The sequence below is a fragment of the Megalobrama amblycephala genome, linkage group LG10 (assembly GCF_018812025.1).
Source record: "Megalobrama amblycephala isolate DHTTF-2021 linkage group LG10, ASM1881202v1, whole genome shotgun sequence".
Taxonomy (NCBI): domain Eukaryota; kingdom Metazoa; phylum Chordata; class Actinopteri; order Cypriniformes; family Xenocyprididae; genus Megalobrama; species Megalobrama amblycephala.
In genome coordinates this window covers 24,921,873-24,941,527 of record NC_063053.1, presented here as the reverse complement: position 1 = coordinate 24,941,527, position 19,655 = coordinate 24,921,873, and the positions used below count along the sequence as shown (strand labels likewise).

Here is a 19,655-nt window from a genome sequence, read left to right as displayed (position 1 = left end):
ACATTAGTTAAAAAAAAAATACAGCTGTTCAAGTGTAGGTCCATTAAATGATATGAACAGATACAACTTTTTATTTTAAAGGGTGATTGATTATGATTTCACTTTTTTAACTTTAGTTAGTGTGTAATGTTGCTGTTCGAGCAACAACATCTGCAAAGTTACGATGCTTAAAGTTCAATACATTTTCTCAAGGATTCTCTGTTTAAGGACTACAACAAACAGCTGGTAGGGACTACAATGAGCTTCTTCCTGGGTTAGTGACATCACTAACCCTAAAATTTACATAAACCCCACCCCCAAGGACACGCAACAAAGGGGGTGAGGCCATGTTGGTCTTTAGAGAAGAGGAAGAGTTGTTATCATGCTGTCATTTTACACCTGCTTCACAAACGAGGGTCAATTCAACACTGGATTTGCACAAAAGATGAACATGACGGCACATGCTAGTGGATGAGTTGAATCAACTCCACAGCAACTACATAAATTTATCCACCAACCATTCAGAAACGTCCAGTTTCATTCTAAAAGTTGTAACTTCTTCCTGAGTCTCTCCATCAGTGTCGACTCTGGTTTGAACAATGTAAGGCTGAACACCGTTACTGACAATCCTCATTTTGGCTGCGTGAGATTCTCCAGCTTTGTTGTTGTTGAGCTGTTAAAGCTCCGCCCTCTTCTGGAAAGGGGGCCGGGAGCAGCAGCTCATTTGCAATTAACGGGACATAAACAAAAGCAGAATGTTTTTCCTCACACCCAAATAGGCATGGGCCGGTATGAGATTTTGACGGTTTGATAACCTTAAGCAAAAATATCACAGTTTCACATATCACGGTAGCTCTAAAATGTGTTATTTTAAAATGTCTAGGTAAAAAACAACTTTTTTTTTCATTTATTTCTAAGCTCACATTCCAGGGACACCAGAGACTTATATTACATATTGTAAAAGGGGCATAATAGGTCACTTTGAGTAATGAAATTAACAATAAGTATAACTAATAAATGCTTTAGCTATATTTTTATTGTTAGTTTGTGTTAACTAATGTAGTTAACTAATGTAACGTGATGCTGTGTCCACCGGTGAGAGGGCGGGACAATGAAACAACATTATATCAAACAACAACTATCCAATCAATTCTCGATGGACAAAATCAAGTCCCGCCCTACATTTTTTTCTTGTTCGAGAAGCCGTTTCACTTGGATATATAGGGGGAAAAAGACAATCGTCAACTTTAAATGTGGGTGAGATTCGTAAAAAAGCAAAAAGCTGAGAAAATCGTGTTTTGTCAAAGACTATCTGAATCGGATTCGGAACAATGTTTAAAACATAGATGGAGTAGATCGCATCCATCAACACCCCCAAAGCTTCACAGTCATTACCTATCTGTGGGTTTGACATTTCATTCTGTAGCGTTAGGCAGTTTTGATTTATATGCTGTTGAATGTTTAATGATCGTGTTAGATTACAAATGCATAAGCAATGCTTCTGTCACTACCATATAACAGTGAAAACATGGATCGCTGGAAAATTCCATCAATGGCAGGGAAGCGTTGTGTCATAAATGATGGAAACATCTGTCAATGGCAGGGAAAGAGTTAAAGTTAGTCATTTGTAGTCAACTACAACTTTTTGAAAAATCTAAAAAGCTTGCTAAAAAAAGAAATTAAAATTACTACTTTTAATTAGTTCAGCCTGTAACATAAGCTATGCATTGCTTGTAAATGCGAACGCTTCTAGCTACGCAAGCTTGATTTCACATTTACATTCCAAAAATGTGTCTGAACGCATTTCATAATGTAACAACAAGTAAGCATCCTTAGTGCTTATATCGGGAATTATTGCAGGTCGTTTTCGTTGATTAGTTGATTAAACTTGGTTTATAGCTATCTACCTAAACTTATTTAAACTGTGGAAATGTTTCTAGCTAGCTACCTGAATACATCTGTTATAACGGCACATACCTTTGAAGGAAACTCTATCACTCCCTGGAGTACTGAGGTTTATTACCGCCGCAGCAGAGGAAGAACACATATTAAATATGTACAACAGGAACCCGTGCTTGAAATGCGCTGCCCAAGCAGGAAATAAACTTATGTGTGAGACTTTGTACCAGAGATTTTGTTAGATTTCCAGCTGCAGTGTGAATAGTTGCAGTAGCAAACAGTATTGACAGTGTTTTGACCCCTTTGCGTTTCTTTATACCGACAGGCCGAAGGGGAGGACAGTCTGAAGAAGATGCAACTGATGGAACTGGCCATTCTTAACGGCACCATACAGAGATGCCAATATCAAATCACGTAAGCCGCCACTTCCTCTGCAAGCAAACAGAAGCAGTGTTGTTTGAAGCCTTTGTAAGCGCAGCTCTCAATAATCCAAGTGACCCTGATTCCCTGATAAATGCTCTGACAAATGTCTCAGTATTGTGATTCAGAATTAGCGCATGCATCCAAATAGCAGCTAATGAACTGAAAGAATGGAGAACACATACTGCTATCTGTGAAAACAATGTTTCCTTAATTTACTGGATGTTGTGACATCCTCCTCCTCGCTTTGCCGCTTTGGTAAATAGTACTGAAGCTCTGTAGAACTGCAGGACTGCGATATTGTTAAGGCGTATGTTCGAATGCTCTGCCTTGTTTACTAATGAATAGCTAAACGGCTTTAGCATCGCTGTCATGCTCTGTGTCCAGTGTTTGCCTGTGCATGGTACTAACTGTTTTTGTCTTTTTTTGTCCCGACCCCACCCGTCTTCATCCACCCCCGCCCTCGCATTTTTCTGCTCACCGCAGCTGCCCTTGCATTCTCTCTTGCAGCGAGCGCCCAGGCGCCACGGATCATCACCGGCCCGGCACCTGTCCTGCCGCCCACAGCCTTGCGCACGCCCACGCCCGCCGGGCCCACCATCATGCCCCTCATCCGCCAGATCCAGACCGTCATGCCCAACGGCTCGACCCACCCGGCAGCCGCCACCCTAGTGCAGCCCGGTCCGGAGTCAGGCCTGATTTACGCGACGCCCTACGAGTACCCCTACACACTGGCACCCGCCACCTCCATTCTGGAGTATCCCATCGACTCCAGCGGCGTGTTAGGTAAGCATAGCTGCACTTGCCAATGTCTGACCACAACCAGATCTCTTTAGCATGGACCGTGGACTCCCATGCCTACTGTGGCCGTATGCTAGGGATGGGCGGTATGACGATATATTCCACAGTAAATAAATTTGCTTTACCTTATTTTCATGTACCATAGAGAAAAATGGGCAAACTTAAGTTGCACAATTTGAGGCAAGTTTGGTTGTTTACAGTTGGCGAGCAACATCTCAACTTAGCGAAAAACTTATTCAGACTTCTTAGGTCTGAACTAACCATTTTATAATATTGGGTTTCATTCACAATAATTGCGTGGATTATTTTGTGTTTGTACGCACAGGAGAACTTATCATGAAAAATCTCTGCATCCATACACACATTCATTTGTTCTTAAAGGGTTAGTTCACCCAAAACAAATTATGTAATTACTCACCCTCATGTCGTTCTACACCCTTAAGACCTTCATTCATCTTCAGAACACAAATTAAGATATTTTTGATAAAATCCGATGGCTCAGTGAGGCCTCTAATGCCAGCAAGTTAATTTACACTTTCACTGCAAGAAAGCTACTAAAAACATATTTAAAACAGTTCATGTGACTACAGTGGTTCAACCTTAATAATATAAAGCGACGAGAATACTTTTTTTGTGTGTGCGGCAAAAAAATAAAATATGACTTTTCAAATAAATCTAGTGATGGCCGATTTCAAAACACTGCTTTATGAAGCTTCGAAGCTTTATGAACCTTTTGTTCTGAATCAGTGGAGCACCAAATCATGTGATTTTAGCAGTTTGGCAGTTTGACATGTGATCCGAACCACTGATTCGAAACAAAAGATTTGTAAAGCTTCGTTTTCATTTTTGGGTGAACTAACCTTTTAATGTTAATTTTCTAATGTACGAGAATTTTGAGTATTGTAAATGAGCGGCCATGTGTACAAGGTTAGTCATTTGCATAAAACACGCCCAAACCGTCTCCATATAAGGCTTTCCGTACAACCTTTCCTTTACAGCCTTTCGTCACTCTCGTCAAACATATGCCGCTCTTGCCAGATCCTTAAGCCCAAAGTATTCTTCGTTTTTTATGTGTATGCGAGCGTACGCGAACAGTCGAACACACAGCCTTGCAAAGTATACTTCACTTGACTTGATTTGTTTTCTTTCATGCTAGAGTTGTACAAATGAAAGTACTTTCTAACCTCTTCACACAATCTCTCGTCTATGTATGCCTCCATCGTCGCTGTAGCTTGCATGTGTTCCCGTCTGTTCTGTTTATGCATATTTTCTTAAACTACCTTGTGAATCGACTCCCACAGGGGACGATTGCCACCTTGTGGATAATCTTATTACTGCAAAAAAAATTAAACCGCCGGTGTGTGTACAGTATGTGCGTATACTTCTGCTGATGAAATTCACATCTTCGCGCGCTGTTCACTGACCCTCGCGTAAAAAGTAAAGTATACTTTGGGCTTTAGAGCAATGCCAAGTGTCATTCTCAAAACCAGTTCAAAAACAATAAACATCTTTTATACAGACCCAGATTACAGACCTCTCATGAGCCAGCTGTACATATGTGTAAATCTGCGTTATTCAGAGAAACCTCACAGCTGAAGCTATAACACAGCTTTTCTTACTCTTTCACTGTGTATGATTAAATAAATAAGATGAAATTAAATTGTATTATTTATACAAAAAAGTTAATATAAAAAATAATATAGCATAATTTTTACGATGAAATAAAACTACTTAACACAATTATAAGGCCGCACAGAGAAAGTGCTTTTTGCGTACGTGTGGTTTACAGTTTTTTGTAAATATAGAATCAATTTTAGTACGAAACGTTTTTTGGTGAATCATGATGTGTGTTTGTTTGTGAAAACGTTAGTAAGCATATTTCTCGCACAAATTTGTGCATGCGCATGCTTTGTGAATGAGACCCATTGCTTTTACATTTTAAGTGGATTTTAAAATGTTCTTTGCCAGACTTACTTATGAATAATCTGGGGCCGGATTAGCAAGAATCTTTTTTAGTTTAGAATTTAATACATTTCTTCAGATAAATTCTAAGAAGTTTATGATTAGCTCAATGGAAAAACACCTGAAAGACTGTCTTTTCCCACTGCCTGCAGATTAACATAATAATAATCACTATTTTTAAGAAAATATTTAACTTTGAGAGGTCATTTACAATCATTTTTAAGAACATTCTTTTCAGGAAATCAAATTATTTCTATTTTTTTGTCTTTAGAACAAACAAACAAAGAGAACATTCTAAATATTGTATTTTTCTCTTAACTTTATTCTTAAATTAGAAAATACACTAAAAAATATGGTGTTGGATTTTCTATTCCCTTTTTCACTCAGAAATTGCTAGTAAGTTTCACAATTCACAAATACAAAGAAATGGCAAGTAACACACTGAGGGAAACATGACATTTTGAAGTAGAAAGACTGAAATAGTACTTTCTTGTAAAACATACTCTAATAATGTGAATCATTTTTTTACAGTGTAAGAAGAAAATGTTATTCTTAATAATGTTTCGTGAATTCGGCCCCTGATCTGTTCATGAAGTTCCATAGAAAAAAAGAAAATATCAACATGAGGATGTATACTATATTATATATTGCATTATCATGATATACCATGTCTCATACTGTGATGTAAGATTTGGTCATACCGCCCAGCCCTACCCTGTGACTTCCTCTTAAATAGCCCCCAACACAAACTCACCCAAACCTGCCCTCCTACACCAGCGAAAGCCTCTGGTTTCCCCCATGAAGGCCACCAGCACCAGCAGCCTCTGCTGTCACAGAAGGAAGTAATAGGCAATCATATAAAAACAACAATACATCAAGCCTTTTCCACTTAATCCATTTAGCATCATAGAAAGTCCTCCCTCGTCACAAAAAAACAGAAAGAAATCCTTTTAAGAAATGTTTGCATAAATGATTGGCTTTTAAGTGCTCTACGGGCTTTATATGAATAATGAGAGCGCTCTCTCTGAAAAGCCCTGTCCTCTCCACTCCACACAAGCCGTATGGCTTCATTAAAGCACTTGAGAAAAGCCGATTATGAATATCATGTTACCAACAGCATTCTGCCAGTTTAACACTTGCTTCTCCCAAAGGCACGGTGTTAAGTTGAGCAGCGACAAATAGCCCATCCCAATGCCAAGAGCAGCGTGTCCAATTAGAGCAGATGAAGTAGGGTTTAGCTACTGTCCAATAAGCATGTTTATTGAGCTCGTCTCAAGCAGGATGGTTCACAGCACGGTCCTTATAGGACAGTAAGAGCGTTGCACTGTCTGTGGGTGGATGTTTCTGGGGTGGGCGTTCACATATACAGTGATTTTGCAGGAACTAGTCGGCCAGAAGTCAGTCATTTTAATGAGAATTTGGTGATTTCCAGCAACCAGTGTGGGCGTATCCAGTGATTCGGCAAAGTTGAGAAAAAAAAAATGTTTTTATGCAAATGAGCAGTGATGCAGTGCGACAAGAGAGAGACATAAATGTTACCTATTTACAACTTTATTATTTCTATTATGTTTTCACAATTTAAAATAGTAAGTCATCAAAACTATGAAATAACACAAATGAGGTTTGGAAATTATGTAGCATTGATACACTATTATAGTTTTAATAACACTTTAGTTAAGGGTCCAGTTCTCACTATTGAGTACTTTCTTATTAGCATGCACATAACTGTTGTTTATTAGTACTTTTAAAGCACATAATAATGTCTTATTCTGCGTGACCATATTCTACATACCATAATCCTGTATACTAAACTTAACAACAACCTTACTAACTATTAATAAAGGCCTTCTGAAGCAAGGCGATGCGTTTTGTAAGAAAAATATCCATATTTATATACTTTTATAGACTATAATCACTGGCTTCCGTACGCGAGTCTAGTTCGGAAGAGTGACCTCTGACCCGACGCATGACATATCGATGAGCGCAGAGGAAAGTACTGCTCTCACCTAAGCTTATGCTGCGCCTACATCCTACGTCATACGCCGAGACTCGAGTGTCTCACGGACGCGCGGACGGAAGCTAGTGATTATAGCCTATAAAGTTATAAATATGGATATTTTTCTTACAAAAACCTATCGCTTCGCTTCAGAAGGCCTTTATCAACCCTCTGGAGCTGTTTGGAGTTCGTTTATGATGGACGGATGCGCTTTTTTGGGGTTCAAAATCTAAGGTACCATTCACTCCCATTATAAAGCTTGGAAGAAACAGATTATTGTTTAATATAACTCAAATTGTGTTCGGCTGAAAGAAGAAAGTCATGTACATCTAGGATGGCTTGAGGGTGAGTAAATTATGGGATAATTTTCATTTTTGGGTGAACTAACCCTTTAATAAGCAGTAATTAGGGGTTTATTGAGGCAAAAGTCGTAGTTAATAGTTAGTTAACAGTGAGAATTGGACCCTAAACTAAAGTGTGACCAAAGTTTTTGGTTAATATTAGAATTCTTTTTATTTGATTTCATTTTAATTGATTAAAGTAAAAGTTTTAGTAATTTAGTTGTTTTGTCATTTTTTGTATTAGTAAATATGCCTATATAGTTTTATTAAGGTTTAGTTTATTTAGTTTTAACTATTTTAGTATTTCAATTTCAATAAAAATACGAAATATTATATATATATATATATATATATATATATATATATTTTTTTTTTTTTTTTTTTTTTTTTTTTAAACAATATATATTTCAGGCATTTTAGAAACCATCTCAGAAATTATTGGTATTCTGGGTTTGATTCAGCCATTGATAATCATTCATCTTTCATCATGCACTGCTGAAATTCATATTTAAAAACTTTCTCCTCCAGAATGTTCTTAGTGTGCAAGAGTCCTTGTCAGATTATAAAGCCAACTTATCAAATTTTAAAAAACAGCCCACCAGAACCATTAAGGCGGAAATAACGCAGAGCCACTGCTGCGCTCCGGCGATATAATGGCTGTATGTGTGAACGCCCCATAAGAGATGGAAGGATGTTTGGAGGGGAGGTTTTCACCATGTTTTCTTTTTGTGTGACCTATACAGCGTCCTCAAAGGCCGAAGAGCTGCCCCTCTACCTGGGCTTTCAGACCTGTCACATTCCCATCACAGTCCAGCGTGGAGAGCCAACCGGTCGGCCTCCCTTTTAAAGTGCCCCTTCTTTCCCCCGCCCCCTCCGACAAGCCCCTCCCTCACACCGCAGACACACACCCTGCCCCACCTCCCTCTTATCGGACTGGCTGGACTCCCCGGCCTCTTTCATTCTTTTCAGTTTCTTTAAATCATGGTTTTTGTTTTCTTTGGGTTTTGTACTTTTGTTTTTTATCTGTAATGTGATGTTTTAGTTTTTTGTGTGTACAATGATGAGGGAGACAAAGCACTGAGCCCCAAACTGCTGCACAAGCCTTTCTGGATGACCCCCATCCCTCAGTCTGAGCGGGCCACATCAGGGTGAGGGGCATCAGGAGGGGCAACATGAGGATGGTGAGGGGTCAGTGGGGGTCAGATGGGGGCTGCTTAAATTGTGAGGAGAAAAGGGGCATCTGTTGGAAGCCAGGCTGTTCACTGGGCAGTACGGTGGAGCATTTTGGGTTCAAATCTAAAGTGACATAGTCACAATACACATCAAGGACATTTACAGCTTATAAGCCTTTCTACTCTGTTAAACCTGTTAATAACATGTCAGGGTCATAGTTTACCACAAAATTGAAAGAAAATATAAGAAATATGTTTGGTGTTAAGGAAAATTAAGATTTTTTTGCATTATGACATTATTTTTGTGACAACCAAGAACATTTTCCTAATGTTACTGTGAGGCCTGTTTCAAACCACATGCGTAAGTACACCATTTCAGCTGTATTTATAAAGTATTTCTATTCATTGTAGTATTTTTTGCACTGCAGTATTACGATAATTTTTGTCTATTGAGAATCAAAATTTTCAGGATTATAAAAAAAATCTAATGACAGTATGGCGAAATGTGCTTATTTGTCTTTTGTCACAATGCAAAATATCTTAACTTTTATATAATGTCAGATTTTTCTTCTGATTTTTGGTTGAAATATGATGCAGACATCCACTACTGTTCAAAAGGGTTTTTAAAAAGAAATTACTTTTGTTAAATATTAATAATAGTAACTAAATAATATAATAATATTATTAAATAATTAAATACTTTTATGCTGCAAGAATGCATTAAATTGGATCAAAAGTGACAGTAAATAATTTATAATGTTACACAAGATTTCTTTTTCAAATAAATGCCGTATTCACCAAAGAATCCTGGGAAAAAAATGTATCGCAGTTTCCACACACACACACACACACACACACACAAACACTGATAATAATCAGAAATGTTTCTTGAGCAGCGAATCAGAATGATTTCTGAAGGATCATGTGACACTGAAGACTGGAGTAATGATGCTGAAAATTCAGCTTTGATCATCACAGGAATAAATTACAGTTTAAAACATATTCGCATAGTTCTTTTAAATAGTAATAATATTTCGCAACATTGCTGTTTTTATGGTATTTTTGATCAAAACTTGAAAAGTTTGAACTTTTTCGACCCCAAACTTTTGAACAGTAGTGCATGACCTCATTTTACTGAGATTGACCCTCACAGAGCCATCATCTCATGAACTGTCCTAGAACGCGCTCCGTCTGACCGCGGCGCGTGTTGCTTCCCCGAGGACCGTCGGTCCCGCCGCTAATTTCCCGTTCCCTTCCTTTATTCTTTAGGTGTGGCTTTCCCCACGAAAGGCTAAATGCATTTCCCGGGATCCTCACTGAGCCCCTCATCCCATCCGAGTGTTAACATTCACACGCTTTCGTTTCACAGCTGCCTTGTTGGTTTTGAGTGATGTTTGTTCTCAAGCATGAATCTGGCCTAGCAGTCAGTCAGACACACTCCTGTTCGTTTACACTGGCTATTCTCAGAGCCCTCAGAGACTGTACTCGTAATGCCATACATATGCCTCCGTGCTCACACGCGTGTCCCCTGGACTGTGCCGCTGACTGCTATGCTTTGGTGTGGAACGGAAGGAGAAAAAAAAAAAAAAATCGATTGTTCTGCTTTACTAATCACTTAATCGGTTGCCGTACATTTCTATTCTCCTGTTTCTTTTATACTCCAGCAGATGTGCCTAAATGTTGTTCTCTCTGTGCCTTATCTCAGAGAGTGACTTTATCAGTATTATATTTAAAAACACTGTCGCTCCAGCGCAAGATTACGTGACTAGTAAAGCTCCCCGTCGAGAGTAATGTCCATCATACTGTGTCCAAACTGATGCTAAATGAAACCACGTTTGAATTTTGTACAAACACGTGTTGAGAGATTTACATATGGGGGAAAAAAGTATTATTTGTGCCTTAACTTGTATAATTTAAATGATTTGCATTCGTCAACACCTGATGGAGACTGTGAGGTTTGACTGATCTGATGTTGATGTGTTTTCTGGTGATGTTATTGCAATCCAAGCAGGTGCGGTGACAACTAAAGTTCGAAGGCACGAAATGCGCGTCCATCCTTACCAAAGGGTAGTGACCGCAGACAGAGGTTAGTTTAGTTCATGTGCTTCCATTCATTACCAGTAGCAACTCACTGTTGGTCCTGATCTGTTGTGAAGCATGTGCAGTTTGAGCATGTTAAAAGACGTGCCACGTTCTGTGCTGTTTTAATATGGTGTGTTTGTTCTGAACCCGCACACGCACACACACACACACTTATATATACGTGGTCTTTCCTGCGCAGGTGGAGTGGTTGACTTCATTCCATTATTTTGATGACCTTATGATTTCAGCATGATGTTGATGATAAATAATGGATCTTTTCATGTGAACATAGGCTTTATTCACCCCATTACACTCTGCATTTCTAGTTTTCTCTAGTTATGCAAACTGTAAATTGGCTTGACTCTTGAAACATTTGGACAGATGGAGATCTCATCATGAATTTGTCCTTTCCAAATGAGCTAAAGCGATTGTTTATAATTACATGTAATGCGGCTGTACAAACAGAAATCGCAGCGATAGCAATAATGCGTGTTAAAATCCGTGTTCACTATCAATAGGTTTTAGGCTTTTCAAAACAAACAGAAAAATGCCATTATGCAAACCTTAGAGCTGAAGTGTGACATTTTGTTGATGTTAAAATATATGCGCTCACAATTATTAGTAAGCCGTTCGTAGATTAAATCCCCTGAGAAGTGTAAAGACTGACTGAGCCAAAGACTCCTTCAACTCCTTCAAAACATCTTATTCTTTGAACATCCCGACCAGCCCAACACTGACTTCACCAGTGACCTAATGTTAAGGAGAAGGAGAAACCTGTTTGAAAACAGCCATTATTTTATGTAATTCTGATGTTAGCGGTGCAGAAATGACACACTTCAGCTTTAAAGAAAGGAAATATGGCCTTTACTGAATTTGTTTCGCTATGTCTGAATCAACAAGTGTAATATATATTTTGAATATGATATGGGCACAGCCTGTTTAATTTGATCATTTTACTGTCTATCAGTTAATTGGTTAATCTATTTAAAGGATTAGTTCACTTTAAAATCAAAATTACCCCATGATTTACTCGCCCTTAATAATGACAGTGAACGGGACCAACGAGTATGAAGCTTATGAACTCTTTGGTCCCGTTCACTCTCATTATATAGCTTGGATGCATCAGGATATTTATTAATATATCTCAGATTGTGTTCATCAGAAAGATGAAAGTCATATACACCTAGGATGGCTTGAGGGCGAGTAAAGCTTGGGCTAATTTTCATTTTAAAGTGAACTGATCCTTTAAGTACTAATAATAATCAAATCTCTGCTGATAGTGAGATTTGATTGACAGTTATCAAAATTGTATCCAGTAACTCTTTTCAATGTAAAGTTGCTAAAGCTTGCTCAAAAAGTAGCAAAATGTGGCTTGATGACATAATGTGCCAATTGTCGGCACTTTCCATCTGTTTTCTCTCCTAATCCGTGCTCACAGTCTGGATTTTAATACAATATATTGCCGAATGTCCAATTAAGCTCTTCTCATTGACATATTTTCTGTCAGACAATGGAAAGAGTATGATATAGTGTTAACCAGCTGAAAACCAGCTCCAAAAAGTCGTAAGATTTGTCGCTAGTTGCTTTTTTGGATTATTCTTTTTTTAATTACCTTGTACTGTATAGCTCCAAAAGTCTGAGACCCCCATAGTTAATTTTTTTTTTTTTTTTTAAATACACAATTTATGTATTCAGAGTAATATTTTCTGTTTATTGTTGACAATTGAAGGATTAGTTCACTTCAGAATTAAAATTTCCTGATAATTTACTCACCCCATGTCATCCAAGATGTTCATGTCTTTCTTTCTTCAGTTGAAAAGAAATTACATTCCAGGATTTTTCTCCATATAGTGGACTTCAGTGGGGTTCAACGGGTTGAAGGTCCAAATGTCAGTTTCAGTGCAGCTTCAAAGGGCTCTACATGATCCCAGACGAGGAATAAGAGTCTAATCTACTGAAACGATCGGTCATTTTCCAGAAAAAAAAAAAAATGATATACTTTTTAACCACAAATGCTCATCTTGCTCTGCGATGCGCCACGCATTATGTAATCACATTGGAAAGGTCAAGCATGACGTAGGCGGAAGTACCGATCCAGTGTCTACAAAGCGAACGTGCAAAGACCAAGTCAAACGCCCTTTACAAAAAAAGGTAAAACAAAGATATCAGACGATTTTGAAGTTGGAGAAAATTAATTTTTCAAACATCTTGGATGACAAGGGAGTAAATTATCAGGAAATTTGAATTCTGAAGTGAACTAATCCTTAAATATTATCATAATATTTGGTTTGTGAGCAGTGAGAAAGAAGAGAAGAACATCTCAAGCTTCAGTGCTTCATAACGTTTCTTCATTTAAAGTTCTCAAAAATCCAAAATCTTTGTTTTTTAAAATGTTTAAAATGATTACATTAATCTTAAAAGATTACATTAGTCCTTACATTAAGCTTCCTTGATAATTACAGAATCAAGTATTTCCACAAACTGTAAACTCTGATATTTCCCCGTTCACGTGCATCTAATTGCGTATAAATTCAGTTGGCGCAGGTTAGACTGCGTGTGTGTGTGTGTGTGTGTGAGTGCGTGCGTGTGTGTGCATGGTTAACGATACAGATGTTTTGTGTGCTTAAGCTGGCACAATGACCACAGTTATCCAGCAGATCAGAGACTGAGATTGCTTCCTCTCTTTTAATGTTTTGTTTTTCATATCCTTTTTGTGCTTTACGTGTTTTTATATAATGGAACTACTGCTTTGAAGAAAATCTACTTTTGAGAACCCATTTGCACAGAACTTCCAGATTTCCAATCTGTGCATTTGTACTGGACCACACGAATCACTTTTTTGTTTTATTTCAGCTGTTTACTTATTTTATTGTTATTATTATTTCCATCTGTCGATATTTGCCTCATTTGATAAAGTGTTTCTATGTGGCACAAGCCTTTTATTTTGCACTGAATACATCAGAAACATTCATCTCCTCTGCTCTTCGAGAGCAGACATGTTGAAAAAGTGAAAGCTACATCACACCTCAGACCATGAAACTGAAGTGAGTCTTACGGTTGAGCACTGCCGAGTGGACGGTAACGTCAGTGCCACTCTGCGGATGTGATCGAGTAGAAATGCATTTAAGAAAAAAAAAAAACTCCACTTGATTCTTTTTTTTTTTATGTTTTACTGTAAGCTTCTTTTTATTTTTTGTTGTTGAAAAGAAAATAGTATTTACTTGTGGCTTTTAAATATATATATAAAAATATATATCTAAAAAAATATATAAAGCAGGAATGTATATGAATTGTCAAATTTTACTTGTATTTTGGAAGAGATAGTAATGGTATTATAGAGGGCTATTTGTAGGAAAGAAAAATATGCATCATAGCAGCTTTATAGCACCATGTTAGAAAATTTCCTATATTTTTGGATATATGTTAGGGCTTTATATATGAATGACAGGACTTTTTCAATGTTTATATGCAAAAGCATTTTATATTATGTGTCCTGTGATAGTCTGAGGGGTAAAGGCTAAAAGTCCCACAGCTTGAATTTCCATGGCTATTATGCTAGAAAATACCTTGTAGTGTTGCTTTGTACCATTAAGGCCAAGATTTTTATGTTGTTGTAAATAGAACAAAAAAGGCAATAAAAATTTTTATTGAATAAAAAAAGGCACCTGCAGTTGTTTTGGCCCTAAATTATTTCTGACTAAATTTCTCAATGCCTCAATTCTTAACAAGAAATCATTAATCTTCCATCTCCATCATAACCGGCGTCCTAATGCTCAAACCTTTTAGGAGCTCTAGTGTTTAATAGCAGTCAGGTGACGCTGCGACCTTCACCGACTGTCCTCAAATCTCTCCTCTCATTTCATTAGCAGCTTCCTCTCTCTCATGAGCGGTCACACTAGACAGCGCTCCATTTGTACGAGTGCGGCCGTGAGCGTATGCTCCAAAGATCGGTCTTTCACTAGGTACCGAAGTTCAGGTTTGAAATCATACGGCGAAAAGATTTTGATCTCTCGGCTCAATGCAAATCTTTTGAATTTTGAGCATTTTCAAACTTTACAGCTCCATGATTTGTGTGAAAGTTGAGTGCGTGATATATTTGAACATTTTCGATGTATTATTATTTGTTAATAATTAATTGGTTCCTATTTTTTAAAACCCCAGAGTAGAGATTACTAATAGGATTATGCACTCCAACATTTGAATTGAATCTTTCTTGGACAAATCAAAAATGAAATTTCAAGGCTTCAATTGAAGAGCATGACATCATATCCTGTCATGCTTAAAGCCTAGTGTGACCGCTTCAGTCTCTCCATTCACTTGACTGCTACTAACCATTAGACACATTTGTCACAGTTGTATTCCTTTGTATTTTCCGAGTGTTTTCTCTCTTGATTTCTTCCTTCTTAACATGTGACCTGTCAGGATAGGCTGTTCCTCATGCTGTGTGTAAAATCATGCTTTTAACTCATGATTTTACTATATTACAAAGATGAAGACCAACAGTTCTTCCACGGCTCTCACATTCAGTCAACCCACAGCGAGATCTGGTATTTAGGCTCAAAACATACTTGAACCAAAAGCTTCCAAATACACAAGCTGCAAACTCTTCCTCTATGGCTACTTTCCCTTTCAAGTCTACTACTGTTACGACGAAACAAAGTTTGAAGAGAATCTTACAGAGCAAATTAGTTAAAGCTGAAGTAATTTCTTCGCAACTAGCACCACAAAATGATTATTTTCTAACAGGTTTCGTGAATTCTCCCCATATCTTCAATTGGACCCGCCTTCAAACAGTCAAAAGTCAAGTCAAATGTATTTGTGAAGTGCTTTTCACATTGTTGCAAAGCAGCTTTACAGAAAATCCTGATGTTAATGTCTATAACATAACAAGTATCTTCATGCGTTGTAGTTGCATTTAGCAGATTAGAGCTGTGCGATAATATACTTCATACAAGCGATCGAGCAGTTGAGATTTGCTATATAGTAGAGATTGCTTTACGTGAGTGAGTGTATGCAGATAAAGTTGGATTTAATATATATTCAACTACATATAGAGCTATTTTAATATAGAATTACATTTAAATATTTTCATATAAAACTACACTTAAAACACTTAAATTCAGCATAACTATCTGAATAATAACACATTTATGGAAGCCTGTTTCCACCACTAAATAATTTTTTTTTTTTAAAAAATTAAAAAGTAATTGCAACTTTTTATCTCACAATTCTGACTTTTTTTCTTGCAATTATGAGTTTGCATCTTACAATTCTTAAATTATTCTCAGAATTTCAAGATTTAAACTCGCAGTTACGAGTTATAAAGTCAGAATCTCAAGATACAAAGTCAGAATTGCGAGTAATAAAGTCCGAATTGCGAGATATAAAGTCCGAATTGCGAGACATAAAGTCCGAATTGCGAGTTATAAAGTCAGAATTGCATGATATAAAGTCAGAATTGCATAATATAAAGTCTGAATTGCATGATATAAATTCTGAATTGCGTGATATAAAGACTGAATTGCGAGACAAAGTCCGAATTGCGAGTTATAATGTCAGAATTGCAAGTTATAAAGTCTGAATTGCGAGATATAAAGTCCGAATTGCGAGTTATAAAGTCATAATTGCATGATATAAAGTCAGAATTGCATAATATAAAGTCTGAATTGCATGATATAAAGTCTGAATTGCATGATATAAATTCTGAATTGCGTGATATAAAGACTGAATTGCGAGACATAAAGTCCAAATTACGAGATATAAAGTCAGAATTGCATGATATAAAATCTGAATTGCGAGATATATAAAGTCAGAATTGTGAGATATAAAGTCCAAATTGCCTGATATAAAGTCAGAATTACGTGATATAAAGTCAGAATTGCATGATATAAAGTCAGAATTGCATAATATAAAGTCTGAATTGCATGATATAAAGTCTGAATTGCATGATATAAATTCTGAATTGCGTGATATAAAGACTGAATTGCGAGACATAAAGTCCGAATTGCGAGTTATAATGTCAGAATTGCAAGTTATAAAGTCTGAATTGCGAGATATAAAGTCCGAATTGCGAGACATAAAGTCCGAATTGCGAGTTATAAAGTCATAATTGCATGATATAAAGTCAGAATTGCATAATATAAAGTCTGAATTGCATGATATAAAGTCTGAATTGCATGATATAAATTCTGAATTGCGTGATATAAAGACTGAATTGCGAGACATAAAGTCCGAATTGCGAGTTATAATGTCAGAATTGCAAGTTATAAAGTCTGAATTGCGAGATATAAAGTCCGAATTGCGAGACATAAAGTCCGAATTGCGAGTTATAAAGTCATAATTGCATGATATAAAGTCAGAATTGCATAATATAAAGTCTGAATTGCATGATATAAAGTCTGAATTGCATGATATAAAGTCTGAATTGCATGATATAAATTCTGAATTGCGTGATATAAAGACTGAATTGCGAGACATAAAGTCCAAATTACGAGATATAAAGTCAGAATTGCATGATATAAAATCTGAATTGCGAGATATATAAAGTCAGAATTGTGAGATATAAAGTCAGAATTGCATGATATAAAGTCAGAATTGTGAGATATAAAGTCAGAATTGCATGATATAAAGTCAGAATTGCGAGATATAAAGTCCAAATTACGAGATATAAAGTCAGAATTGCATGATATAAAATCTGAATTGCAAGATATATAAAGTCAGAATTGTGAGATATAAAGTCAGAATTGCATGATATAAAGTCAGAATTGTGAGATATAAAGTCAGAATTGCATGATATAAAGTCAGAATTGCGAGATATAAAGTCCGAATTACGAGATATAAAGTCAGAATTGCATGATATAAAATCTGAATTGCGAGATATATAAAGTCAGAATTGTGAGATATAAAGTCAGAATTGTGAGATATAAAGTCAGAATTGTGAGATATAAAGTCCAAATTGCCTGATATAAAGTCAGAATTACGTGATATAAAGTCAGAATTGCGAGATATGAAGTCAGAATTGCAAGATATAAAATCTGAATTGCGAGATATAAAGTCCAAATTGTGGGATATAAAGTCAGAATTGTTATAAAGTCAGAACTGCGAGATATAAAGTCAGAATTACGTGATATAAAGTCAGAATTGCGAGATATAAAGTCAGAATTGAGTTATAAAGTCAGATTTGCGTGTTATAAAGTCAAAATTGTGATATAAAGTCTGAACTGCAAGTTATAAAGTTTACATCTCACAATTCTAACTTTATAACTTGCAATTCTGACTTTATATCACACAATTCTGACTTTATAACTCGCAATTCTGACTTTATATCACACAATTCTGACTTTATCAAGTCAAGTCAGAATTGTGAGATAAAAAGTCATAATTACCTTTATTTTATTTTTTTATTTCATGGTGGAAACAAGCTTCCATACACATTTAACCGTTTCATGTCTAGCACTGAGGTATAAAAGCTCTGCTGTGGGGAGACTCGACTGAGTCAAGAGCCTACGTGCGATTGGTTTATAAATGCTTTTCATATTGTCATCCTGCTTTCACTAGCTGAAACTAATCTCCTCTATCTTTTGTTTCCTTCCTCCTTTCCTTGTTTCCCTCCCCCTTTTCTGTTTGTTTGTCTCTCTAACCCACTCAGCCACCACTGGCAACTAACCCCTGACCTTCTGACCTCTTCACCCAATGATGACCTGCCCATTACCTGCCTGCAGATCACATCTCTGCCCTAAATTGAATGAATGAAAGACTTAAAAAAAAAAAAGAGTATATAAGAGCTGTCACAGGCAGCGGATATACAGCTTCCACTCGGACACGGATGCTGGCGGACGCAGTAGATCTGCACTCTTTGTAAGCAATAAGCAATAATGATTTGCCCCGCACCCTCTAAATCAAAGCCAGACCTTCAGCGACTCCCAGTTCGCACTGTGGAGGAAACGGACTGCCCTCCATCGCACCCCAACCCCGTCGCTCAAGTGATCCTGCAGTTACGGTAATGAGTCTGAATGTAACGCATGACAGTGTGGATGATGTGTGCACCTCTGTATCGCATCATCTCGACCCGGTGGACTACGTCTGAGGAGCGATTTCAGTGAGACGGCTGAAATCATGGAAGAAGAAGACTATTTCCCTTCCGGAACAATCCGACACTTTCAGTGAACAAGCCTCTCTGAGGATGTATAAGCCATGCTTGCCTATCTGCTGTACAAATGTATGAAATTTGTAGATAAATGTTCAAAGAGTGACAAAAGAAAACATGTACAGAAACGACACTTTTATTATCCTCCAGAGAACATATATTTTTACAACTCAATATTTTATACTGTCAAATATTGTGAAGAGAACAAAAAAAAAAACGATACTGAACCCTTTATGAAGTGAAAACAATCCAGTTTTCTTTAATTGGATGTAGACATGGATGACCAAAACAACCCTCTCGTTGTACCGATGGGGCTGATAGGGAAATATCATTCAAGTGCCTTATCATAGTTCTCATGGTTCATGTTCAATATGAATGTCATCATCAGTGGCGAATGATTAGACCAGGGCTTCATTTCCCCAAAAGGATTGTGTGCTCGAGCGGCGAGAAGCGATGTGATAAAAGCCAGTAGAACCCATTATAATCAGTGATGCTGTCTACACCGGATGTGGCACGACATGTCGAATCCCCGACAGTAAACTGACGCCCCCTTCTATTTCTGACTTTGACACAAAGAACAAATGGTTTGTAAGAGCCTCAGGCTGTTGCAGAACCACAGTGGTCTCTACGATCTACTTACGATGCTTTTGGGAAACACAGCCCAGGTCAGTACACACAGCTGTCCCTTCCAGAACCACATAACTGACGTATCACCAGCCTACACCTGCCTTCCTGTTTCGGCCGCTCAACGCTCCATCCCAGTATCGCGCGATACTGTCAAACAGACTCGGGAGTCGAAGCGTATTTGTTGCCTTCAGTCTTGACACATCCTTCAGAATTGTGGGTATTTTTCTCAA

General features: G+C 37.3%; 1 long non-coding RNA gene and 1 pseudogene across 1 annotated transcript; both read left to right on the top strand.

The window, feature by feature from the left end:
• Positions 1 to 8,378, top strand: part of LOC125277210 — a 129,408-nt pseudogene extending 121,030 nt beyond the window's left edge.
• A 1,139-nt stretch (positions 8,379 to 9,517) lies between these two features.
• On the top strand, positions 9,518 to 18,409 carry LOC125277211. The gene is made up of 2 exons (XR_007186848.1): positions 9,518 to 10,656; positions 18,301 to 18,409. It is a non-coding gene; the product is annotated as an uncharacterized LOC125277211 (long non-coding RNA).
• Positions 18,410 to 19,655: the final 1,246 nt, after the last annotated feature.